The sequence below is a fragment of the Cyprinus carpio genome, chromosome A13, assembly GCF_018340385.1.
Source record: "Cyprinus carpio isolate SPL01 chromosome A13, ASM1834038v1, whole genome shotgun sequence".
Taxonomy (NCBI): domain Eukaryota; kingdom Metazoa; phylum Chordata; class Actinopteri; order Cypriniformes; family Cyprinidae; genus Cyprinus; species Cyprinus carpio.
Genome location: NC_056584.1, coordinates 29,712,708 through 29,724,734, shown reverse-complemented (window position 1 = coordinate 29,724,734; position 12,027 = coordinate 29,712,708). Strand labels below are relative to the sequence as shown.

General features: G+C 35.3%; 1 pseudogene; it reads left to right on the top strand.

Moving 5' to 3' along the window:
• The window catches only part of LOC109079018, a 53,146-nt pseudogene that overhangs the window by 34,114 nt on the left and 7,005 nt on the right, over positions 1-12,027 (top strand).

Below are 12,027 nucleotides of genomic sequence, written 5' to 3'. Positions count from 1 at the left end.
GTATTTTTTTCCATCCTCTTTTTCCATATAATCCTCACGTCCTCTAACCAATTTTCTCTCTCTTATAGACCCACTATGAGGATGGTGACTACATCATTCGCCAGGGGGCAAGAGGAGACACATTCTTCATTATCAGTAAAGGAAAGGTAAGTCTATTTCAGTGTAAAGTGAAAGCTGTGATGCTGTGAAGATGATCCCATGCTAATATCTCTTCCTCTTGTTCTCATCCCCGTCCAGGTGACGATGACTCGAGAGGACTGTCCGGGTCAGGAGCCCGTCTACTTGCGTTCTATGGGGAAAGGAGACTCCTTTGGGGAAAAAGCCCTACAAGGGTGAGATTGTCCTCTACACCAGTGGTTTTCAATTCCAGTCCTTGCGACCACTTGCTCTGCAAATTTCGTATGTTTCTCTTATCGCTTCAGACGTTTGTTCTATTCGAACATAAGTGCACCGCAAAGTGGATATCACAGGATATTCTGCCATGATTCCAGTTCGAAGTGAACGTATATGTTCCATTCATATTGTATTGAAGTGTGCGAGATGTGAATTTAAATTGTTTATTTACGGAGGTATATGATGTCACACTTGCCCGTGTGTGAAGATGTTGCGCAGAGCAAATCCGTGAATGAATGTTCCAAAGTGAGGTAAACTTCAACAGATATCCCCTGCTCAGGGAGTAGGGAGCAATGAACACTAAGAAACACACACGCACACACATATATACTAGTGCTGTCAAAATTAGCATGTTAATGCAGGTGATTATTATTATTTTTATTTATTTATTTATTTTCATTTTAACGCGTTAAAATTATTTTATGCAATTAACACAGGGGCAGAACTAGGGTTGGACACCCCACTCACAACTGCTGCCTTTGCCTCTTTTTTCTTGACAAGAATTGCATTTATTTAGGCACAGAACATCTTTACGAACATATCAAATGGGAGACTTTCAGATGTGCCCTTCAACTTCGCCTGAGTGCCAGGCGCAAGTCAAACGAGCGCGGAAAAGGTACAGGTGACTAGGGAGCTTAAGTAGAACAGTGAACGCAGTCAGATGAGATGTTTCAGTAAAAGTGATTTTTCCTGTCCTGTCAGCCAGTATACTGTGCTCGTAGCACGTGCTCTTCAATTGCACACACAAATGCGGCAGCGCGCACTGTAGCCTGTAACGTTTCATATCAAAGCGCAAAAGAAACTATGAGCTTGCAGTGTCGTAGTTGTGTTGTCAGTTAAGTCATTAAGTTACCAAAAAGGCAATTAAAACTGCATGCAAGTATTTGTAATATGAGTCACATTTAAGAACATGTCTCTGAAATGGTTTACAAAACTGTCCTGGAGCAGCTGGAGTTGTTATTTTTTAAAGTCTAATAAATGTTAAAATTGATAGCTCTCAATTATACTGTAATGTTGAATGGCTATAGTCAATGGTTAAATATTAGTAAAAAAAAAAACATTTTCATAGAGACATCAGTAGTATTAATATCAGTGATACTTGCCTTCAGTCATAAAAAAGATGCCATTAAACAAATATAAAATATATACTTTCTTTATGTTGTTTCTGCATTAATTAGAAGATTGAATGTTAAATTATTGCAATATAAAATATATATTTAACTTTTATGTTAGGTGGGATTAATTGTGATTTATTTCAGAAAAAAAAATGTGTGATCAATTAGTTTTTTTATTTGATTATATATATATTTGTGTGCAGAGGAACAATCATAGTAAGGAGTTTCGATCAGTATTTGTTTTTTGTTTTTTTTTACCAAACCTTATCTCTTGCCCTCAGAAGACTTGCAATACATATATATATATATATATATATATATGTATATATATATATGTATATATATGTATATATATATGTATATATATGTATATATATATGTATATATATGTATATATATATGTATATATATGTATATATATATGTATATATATGTATATATATATGTATATATATATATGTATTTTTTTTTTTTTTTTTTTGTATATATATATATATGTATATATATGTATATATATATATATTATGTATATATATATATTTTATATGTATATATATATATATATATATATATATGTGTGTGTGTGTGTGTGTGTGTGTGTGTGTGTGTGTGTGTGTGTGTGTGTGTGTGTGTGTGTGTGCGGCGAAATGTGACCACGTTTTGTGAGAGTCACCGTTAGTTTTTAAAGGATGTGGTGCCATCTTGTGGCCGCTGACAAAAGCGCTCTTGGAATTGTAATAATCTTGGAATTAAACTGTTTACAGTGGCTGTGCTCGCATAGCAAAACACATGACATTACATTTACACAGTCTAAAAACATTGTTCGCTCACTCTCTTTTACGACTGAGTATATATATAAAAAAGGTTTATTCAGGATTAGTTTTTTTTTTTTTTTTTTTAAACAGTCTTGTAGGGTTTTTTTTTTTTTTGGCTTTTTTTTTTTTTTTTCAGAACATCAAAAACTCTATGACTATGACCAGTTACACATGCATCAGAATCAACAATACAGGAACATGTTACAATAACTTTGATCAGACCTCCAGTTCAAGGCTTAAGAGACAAAAGTACTTGAGGAAAGAATAAGAGAATAGGAGGTACTGAATGTGAATATGAACCAGTCAGACATCATCAATTATTCTATTCTATTCTATTCTATTCTATTCTATTCTATTCTATTCTATTCTATTCTTATTTTAGGTGGTTATGAGTAAGGTTCCCCCAAATATGAAGTCTCAGTCATTATTTACTCACCCTGGTGCTGTTGCTGTATAACCCTCTTTTTCTCAGACCACAAATGGAAATGTTTTAAACATAAAAGATCCAAAAGCTGTATCACAGAATGATTCCTAATGACTTACCCATTATTCCTAAGCCCTTTTTTTGCAAGTGTTCTGAGGGCAGACGATAAGGTTTGGTTAAAAAAAAATACTTACTTTGGTTGTTGGTCTGCACACAAGTACACCATTTTGAGAAATCAAGACTAATAAAATACGACATGACACAGGGCTCCAAAAAAATTATGCGCATACTTTCATTTTTTGTGCTAAATATCTAAGGTTAGATGACTGTCAGAATGAGAGTTTACAGATGTGAATGGAAGAACTCACATTGAACGAATTTTGGTCCAGAGATATTTACCTTAAACAAGAAGGTACATGTATACTAGTATACGTTTGTCAACTTTTTCTAGGCATTGTGTTAAGTGTAGTTTTTTGGTAAATTTGATTTCTTGAAAATCTGTGCTTGTGTGCTTTTCCTGGGCAAGCCAGAGAGAACTGCTGCGCTGATACGGTCTCATGAATGTGCACACAGTCGTGCACAACACAGCCAACAGCCAGGATGTTTGCTAAATAATATAATTATTTTTATTTTTAATTGAGCAAATCCTATCACATGCCCTCAGAACATTTGGAAAATACAGAAAATAAGTAACATGGGATCATTCTGTGTTACTTTTGCATCTTTTTCTTTAAAATTTGAAGCTGGATAATGACTATTGACTGCCATTATATGGATGAGCACGAACAGGTCATTTTAATTTGTATTTTTTTCTCTCTTTTTTTGTGGTCTAAAACTAAAGAAGGACATGTGGCATTAAAACAACAACAGGGTAAATAAATAATGACTTGATTTTCATTTTTGAGTGAACTATCTTTATTCTATTCTATTCTATTCTATTCATGCTAATCGTGCTCTATTCAATTGTGCTTTATTCTTTTCTATTCTATTCTTTTTCTGTAGTGGTGTCTGGTTTAAGGGGACTGTTTACCCTGATTATAATCCTGCATTTGGTTGTGTTACTAGGAAACAGTGATCCTGAGAGAGTGTTGATATGCTCCGTTGTGTATCAGGTGTCCTGCTGGGCAGTCTTCTGTTGTGAGCTGCGAGGTTGTGATCGGAGGTGAAATATAGGCCAGAACATTGTACACGGTCAGTCCGATTCCTCAGAGATCAATTAAATCCTGTCCTGTAAGAGCTCACGCTGTACCCTTGTGTACAGCAGAAACCTCATGGTTGGCTTGCGCTTTACGGAGATCATTAACAGTGTCCAGGACTTGATAGGAGAATCTGTTGAACCCTGGATTAAATTCATGCCTGTGTGTATATGCATACTGAAGCATTTGACACCTGATTGGTTCACAGACACGTTTGGCAGCGCTGATGGTGTCGGGTTTTCCTGCTGTGTTTCCTCAAACAGGTGAACGTGTCCCACTTACAGCACACTGACCCATACACAATACAATCAATGGGATAGTTTACCCAAAAATGAAAATTGTGTCATTATTTATACTCTCATGACAATCCAAACCCATATGACTTTTCATAAAATAGTGTTAATTTACTTTACAAAAACCATGAAGAAAAATATTTGTTGACAACCAACTAAGATGAGACGGCACCAACATCATTAAACTGTAACTATATCAAGACAGAGCTGAAAAAAGTATAAAATGTAAAAACTTGATATCCAAAATATCTATATTTTCTTCAATAAAAAGAGAAAAAATATAGATTTCCACAAGTTTTCATATTAGGGTTGCCAATCAAGAAAACAAATCTGCCATCAAAACCTTCTCAGTGACCAACTGTAATAAATCCAAACATGGATCCGCAATACTAAGTCTTTTTTTGTTGTTGTTTTAATGGAAAAACATGAATATAATTTGGAATTATTGGATTTAATATTAAGAATTTCACTAGCTTCTGAGAGAAGCTTTTGAGTTTGACCAGTTTTTTACAATGTTGGGAGTGTTAATTTACATGATAATTAAGGAAACACTATGAGGTAAAATAAGTGAATTAGAGTTATCATTGTATTTATATGTGCTTATAGGTGAAAGTGATAACAATAATTCAGATAAAATTCATGATCAGTAAATATGATTGTAATTGAGCAAAATAATTGTGATTATCAGTTTAACCATTATGCAGCCTGACTAATAGTTTTCATTGACTAGAACTAGATAAAACAACAACAACAACAAAAAAAACACACTGGTTGACTAAACATGTCAAAGACTAAAAAGCACATTTGACACAGGACTAAGAGTAACTTTAAAAACAACTGATATCATGAATCACAAAAAGAGAAGTTTAGCATTTTGTCCAAACATCTTATTTTTCATTCATTGAACATAAATAGGGCTCAGGACATCTGGCTCCATAAAATCATTCCGTAAGTGTTAATATAAAGGTACTTTTTTTCCTTTTGTGTAGCCGTTTTAATGAAAAAGCAAATTGAGCATTCTGCAAAAATATCTTTTGAGTTCCACCGAAGAATGAAATTCGTATGGGTATAGAACGTCACTGAAGGTGAGTAAATGATGACAGATTTTCCTCCTTTACTCTGTCTCTCTGTGTTATAATGTAATATTGTGTAGCAGGTGTGACCTTTGCAGTAGCATTATTGTGTATTTGTGCTGTGACAGCTTTAGAGCCGATGTGTTGTAAAGAATTCTCACCTCACAAGTGTGTTTCGCTGGAAATGAATCTGGCCCTGTGTGTGTGTGGTGTTTGGCAGTATTTGCAGTTGGACACAGAAGCAGATGCTGCGCATGCATGTATGTTTGGGTGTGCGTTTACCATTTAGTGTCCAGCCCTTTTCGCTTACAGACAGTCGTGTGTGAGAGCTCTTCCTCTGGATATAACTGCCAATGATGGGACAGATGTCACACAGTGAATGTTTTAGTGTAAATAGAAGTGTACTGTACTGTAGTAGTATATGCGCGTGTATAGCTGTGCTCAGGTCAGACGGTAAGTGAACATGCAAAGCTTCATGAGGTCAGAGTGGGATTCAGACTCTGATGACTGTGACTGGGGTGACAGTGAGGAAGAGGACAATCAGCAAACTCTGAGGCACGCTTAATTCTTTAATCAGTGTTGAAACTTCTAAATATTGATATTTTCACATTTTAGTAACTTATTTGACTCATGATTTTCAGTCAAAATAAATTTAAATTTTGATCTACAGGTTTTGTGGGCTAATATAAATTGTTCATATAGTATAGTGTGTGTGTGTGTGTGTGTGTGTGTGTGTGTGTGTGTGTGTGTGTGTGTGTGTGTGTGTTTAAATTATTACTTTTTTTAAATGGATTATTAGATTTGATTGTCCATGTGCAGTTTGTTACTGTAAAAAAAATCTTAAACAGCACCTCATGAAATTGAAGGATGGCATTAAAGAAGCTAAAATATTTTAAAGTTTTGATAATTTTAAAGTTTATTATCTGTGTTATTATATTATTATATATAATATTTTTTTACCATTTGTGTGTAATTTTAATATTATTATGAATTTGTAATTATTTATATTAAGGATAGCTAATATTAATATATATGTTTATCTATATGATCTATAGTTATATATAATTATTTTAATAGTATTAGAATTTTTATTATATATAAATAAATATATATAAAATAACAAATGTGTGTGTGTGTGTGTGTGTGTGTATATATATATATATATATATATAAATAAATAAATTATATATAAATAATTAAAATATATTATTTTAGTTATAGTAGTTAAAATAATATTTTACTTTAAAATATTTTTGTAATTATTTTATCATTTTTAAAATATCTTAATAGTAATATATCTGTTTATTTACAGTATACATCTGTATATTTTGAATGTATCAGAACATTATAACATGATGTTTTTCTGTACTGCATTTGTGTCTTTTGAACAGGGAGGATATCAGAACAGCTAACGTCATCGCAGCAGAGTCTGTCACCTGCCTTGTGATTGACAGAGAGTGAGTATATGTCATGTATATCCTGTGGCATTAGTTTCTTTATGTACACTGCTTAAAACATCACGAGTGTCATCGACATTCCAGCAGCAGTAATTCAGCCCAGGTTTTCCAGATTGTTGAACATCTGTGGATTTTACACTGATCTTTCTATTTGTATGTGTGTGTGGAACACAGAATCTATGGGTTTGAAGTGCTTATCTGCTCCCTTATAGAACTCAATAAATCAAGCTCAACCTAAATAGCTACAGTATCACGTGTGTCAATAAGCTGGAAAGACTGAGACAGACAGAAAGAGAAACACATGTGTTCCCTCCGGTGGGGAAAACTCTCTTTCCTGACTGACTGAGACTCAAACCATCAGCCATCTGTGTGACAGCTGATTATGGTACATTTCATTGAGACGTATTTCATGTAGATATAAAACTTTTAATATACATTAGTACTGACTTTCTAAATCGAGAAAGAGACATGATTGAGGGATAGTTCTTCAACTTTTTTTCAAGTTTGTTCTCGAAGATAAATGGCAGTTCTGTCTTATAAAGCCCAAACTTTTGAACAGTATAGTGTATTTGTCATAAAGATGAAGTCTTTCTAACAATGTTGTTTGTACCATTCTTTTCAGCTCGTACAAACATCTGATTGGAGGTCTGGAAGACGTATCCAACAAAGGCAGTGAAGACGCAGAGGCAAAAGCAAAGTAGGTGAAATCATCTTTGAAGACATTTCATTATTATGTTTTCTTCCCCAAGGTCCATTCATAATAATGGTCAAGGATTCAAAAGTTACAAAAGTAAAAATTCTCTATTCATGATATGACACAACACTATCAAAAGTATTTCTAAATGTGAACCAGGTTTATCAGTTGGTATGTGAAAAGAAAAAGTAATATTTACAAGTTCCTAAGCTGTTACAGTGACCGCTTTTAAAGGGGTCATATGACGTTGCTAAAAAGAACATTATTTTGTGTATTTGGTGTAATGCAATGTGTTTATGTGGTTTAAGGTTAAAAAAACACATTATTTTCCACATAATGTACATTATTGTTTCTCCTCTATGCCCTGCCTTTCTGAAATGCATCGATTTTTACAAAGCTCATCGTTCTGAAAAGCGAGGTGTGCTCTGATTGGCCAGCTATCCAGTGTGGTGTGATTGGCCGAATACATCAAGCATGTGACGATAATGTTACGACACATGCCTGTGATGCCGTGTGTCCCAGCCCGACGAGACAAAACCAATAAATCCCATTACAAACGAGGCTTTTATTGCATCCAGTGGGGACATTATTATGGATTATAATGACTTATATTGTCTTTTTAGCGTTGCGTTGCATATCGCGCAGCGTAAACATAAAACCATGTCTGCATTTGTGATCAGAGAAACGACAAACAACAAGTGCTACTCTACACTGCTTAAAACTCGCGTTTGAATCATCAGTGGCAAATTCTTTAAATATGAAAACATACTTACAGACTGTGAGTCAGAACAGCTGGGATTGTAGGATCAGGAAACAGTCCTCCGTTAAATGCGTTGCATACACACAAATATTTGGTTTGAACTGCTCTGGAACAGTGTTGTAAAAACAACTTAACCACTGATTTCTAGTTGTGTCCTCTTTTGGAAGACCAAACAAAGTAGTTTCGCTTTCACAACGAAACACACAGCATCTCCACAACATGGTGGCGGCGGCAGCAACAATACTACAGCGAGAGTAAAAGTTAGCCTTCTTTCTTTGCGTGAACATTTGGGCAGTGTTATGCAAATCTTGTGTGTTTAAACGAGGCATTTTAGGAGGTCGTGGACAACTTTTAACTTTTAAACAGAATATCTCTTTGGGTTTGAGACTTTAGTCTTTGCAACTTTAGGGATCTTATCTATTCACGAACAGCTTGTAACACTCCAAAGAGGTTAAACTTGAAAAAAGGAAAACTTGAAATCGCATCATATGACCCCTTTAAGGAAGAACTATACTGTATTTGCCAGTTTGTTGAAGACTTTGACTTTTCTGAGTTTCGTTTGAGACATAAAACAGGGTTATGCTACCATTCAAAAGTTTGTGGTTGGTAAATTATTTTAATGTTTTTGAAAGAAGTATCTTATGCTTACCAAGACTGTATTTATTTGAACGAAAATACAAAAAAAAAAAAAAAAAAAAAAAGCAGTCATTACTCCAGTCTTGATCCGGTCACATGATCCTTCAGAAATCATTCTAATATGCTGATTATGTGCACAAGAAACATTTGTTGTTATAAATGTTGAAAACAGTTGTGCTGCTTTCATGGAAGCTGTGATGCATTTTTTCAGGATTCTTTGATGAACAGAAAGTTTAAAAGAATGACATTTAAGTAAAGTTATACTTTATTGTCCTTTACAGGAAATTTGTCTTGGACTCAAAAGCTGCAGTACAAAACAACCACATACAATAACAGCAACATTATTGCATTGCATTACATTACATTAAGTCATTTAGCAGACGCTTTTATCCAAAGCAATTTACAAAGGAGGACAATGGAAGCAATCTAAATCAACAAAAGAGCAACGCTGTATTACCTTAATAAGAGAGAGGGGAGTGGGGGGGGATCCCATCAAACAACTCACTATTTAAAATCCTAATAGATACAGGTATAAATGAATTCTTGTAATGATTACTTCTACATAATGGAACTCTTTAACGCTTTTTTAATAGAAACATTTTTGATTTATTTTAATAGAAATCTTTACTGTCATTTTTGAATCAATTTATCCAAATATTACATAAAACGTGAAAGGTGGTTGGTCTCTTTTATATGAGGTTTCAACCTCTTAAAGTTGGTGATAGTGAAATACAAAAGTCAACAATTACAATGCAGTTGTCAAAGGGCAGCTTAAGGATGTTTGCTGTAACTCTAGAACTGTAAAGCAGAAAAGGCTGTGCTAGCATGCAAAAGACATGTTATATAAAAACCAGCAACTGTTCGTGATCAGAAGAAACATGATGAGAAAGCGATGCAATCATTGTGCGGCGATGAGAAAATAATCCGCTCAGAGAAATGTGAAACCTTATCACATTTCACGGAGAGAATATCAGGCACTGAGAGAGAAAGAGGGATTCTGGGATAGTTCAGAAACACATTTCCCACTTCAAAAAACCCTTCTGTGTCATATCTGAACCGAAATAGAAACTTTTCTTCCTCGTATCTGCTTATCTGCAATGTAAATTAGCTCTGATGAATAATGAAGAGGTGTCTGTAGCCTGTGTGACTGTCATAGATTAAAGCTTATTAAGACACATCTACAGCTGTCATCTCCTGCACTGCGTCCCCCGTGATCTCAACTACAAACCTGTAAATAAATCCAGCTGCCACATTGACAGATAGAGAGCACTCTAATGAGACAAGTGCATTCTGCTCACCTTAAGGTGTCATTTCTGCATCATTCTGGTAGGCATTGCAAAATACAGTAGATGCTGTCCAAAAAAAAAAAAACCCATAAAGCTCCATATTGCCACCTTGTGGTCAATCAAATTAACACTGTATTTCACCTATAATGAATTGGAGAAGCCTTGAGCCTGGAGCATCACACATGCTTTATCAGCGAATGCCTCACAGGTTTATATTTTAATCAAAGCAGTTTTAAAACTGATTTGGATGATTCCTCAGGCATAAAATATCAGTAGATTGTCCAGCAGAAATGTGAAGTTTTTATCAGCATGCATGAGCCCAGAGAAGGCTGGAGGCTAGAACCAGTGTCACGAATTTCACTTTCTTTCTCCCCGATGGTCGCCCACACATGCCTGCTTCCTCCTCGAGAGTTTAAATCTCAGTTATGTTTTGGTTAATTGACTTGCATTTGAAAGCAGGGGATGTTTTAGATGGCTGAAAGCTTGATTTAAACGTCATCATGCAATCCAAATTTATTAACATTTATTTAAATATATGATTTTACATAATATGAAGTATTATTTAAAAATAGTTGGCATACTTTTTATTATGTTGTTAATGAACATTAAAAGTCTGCTCATCTCTAATGATTGGAAATTTAATCCTTTACGATATTTGGGTATCAATAGCTCCTTTGAATCTCATTCAGTTACTGTTACCTACCCCCTCTTAAAATACATTTTGTAGTTGTCTATCGACCCCCAGGACCACAACGTAACATTTTGGATGAATTAGATGTGCTGCTCTCAACCTTTCCTGAGGATAGTACTCCCCTAGTTATGCTTGGAGACTTCAACATCCACCTAGATAACCCTCTATCTGCAGACTTCTATACTCTGCTTGCCTCTTTTGATCTCAACTGAGTGTCAACTACTGCTACTCACAAATTAGGCAACCAATTGGACCTTATTTACACACGACACTGCTCCACTGATCATGTACTGGTTACTCCACTGCACACCTCAGACACATCACTTACCCCTCCACATGTCAAATTGCTGTTGACAGGGTGTGGCGCAAATCCAAAAATCCTACTGACCTTAATGTGTATCAGTCACTCCTCTCTTCCTTCTCTGCTAATGTCTCCACTGCTAAAAGGACATACTACCATAACAAAATTAACATTTGTTGTCTAACTCTCGCATGCTTTTTAAATAATTTTCAACGCTCCCTTGTCCTCCTTCTCCCCGTCCTGCTTCATCTTTAATAACTGACGACTTTGCCACGTTTTTCCTTAATAAAATTAAAAACATCGGTGCACAATTTTCCACACCACAATCCATCAAGCACATCTCACCAACAAACATACACTCATTCACATCCTTCTCCTCACTCTCTGAGGCAGAAGTCTCCAAACTCATCCTTTCTAATCATCCTACTACTTGTCCGCTTGATCCTATTCCATCTCATCTCCATCAAGCCATTTCTCCTGCAGTTGTACCTGCACTCACTCACATCATTAACATATTCCTCCACACTGGTGTTTTCCCCTCATCATTTAGACAGGCTTGTATAACTCCACTACTTAAGAAACCCACCCTCAACCCATCTCGTTTAGAGAACTACAGACCAGTTTCCCTTCTTCCTTTCATTGCAAAAATACTTGAACGAGCTGTGTTCAACCAAGTCTCTGCCTTTCTCACACAGAACAACCTCCTTGACAGCAACCAATCTGGCTTTAGAAGTGGACATTCAACTGAGACTGCCTTGCTCTCAGTTGTTGAAGGCCTAAGACTGACAAGAGTGGAATCCAAATCTTCAATACATATCTTGCTTGATCTATCTGCTGCTTTTGACACGGTTAACCACCAGATCCTCCTGTCAACCCTGTTGGCAAAGGGCATC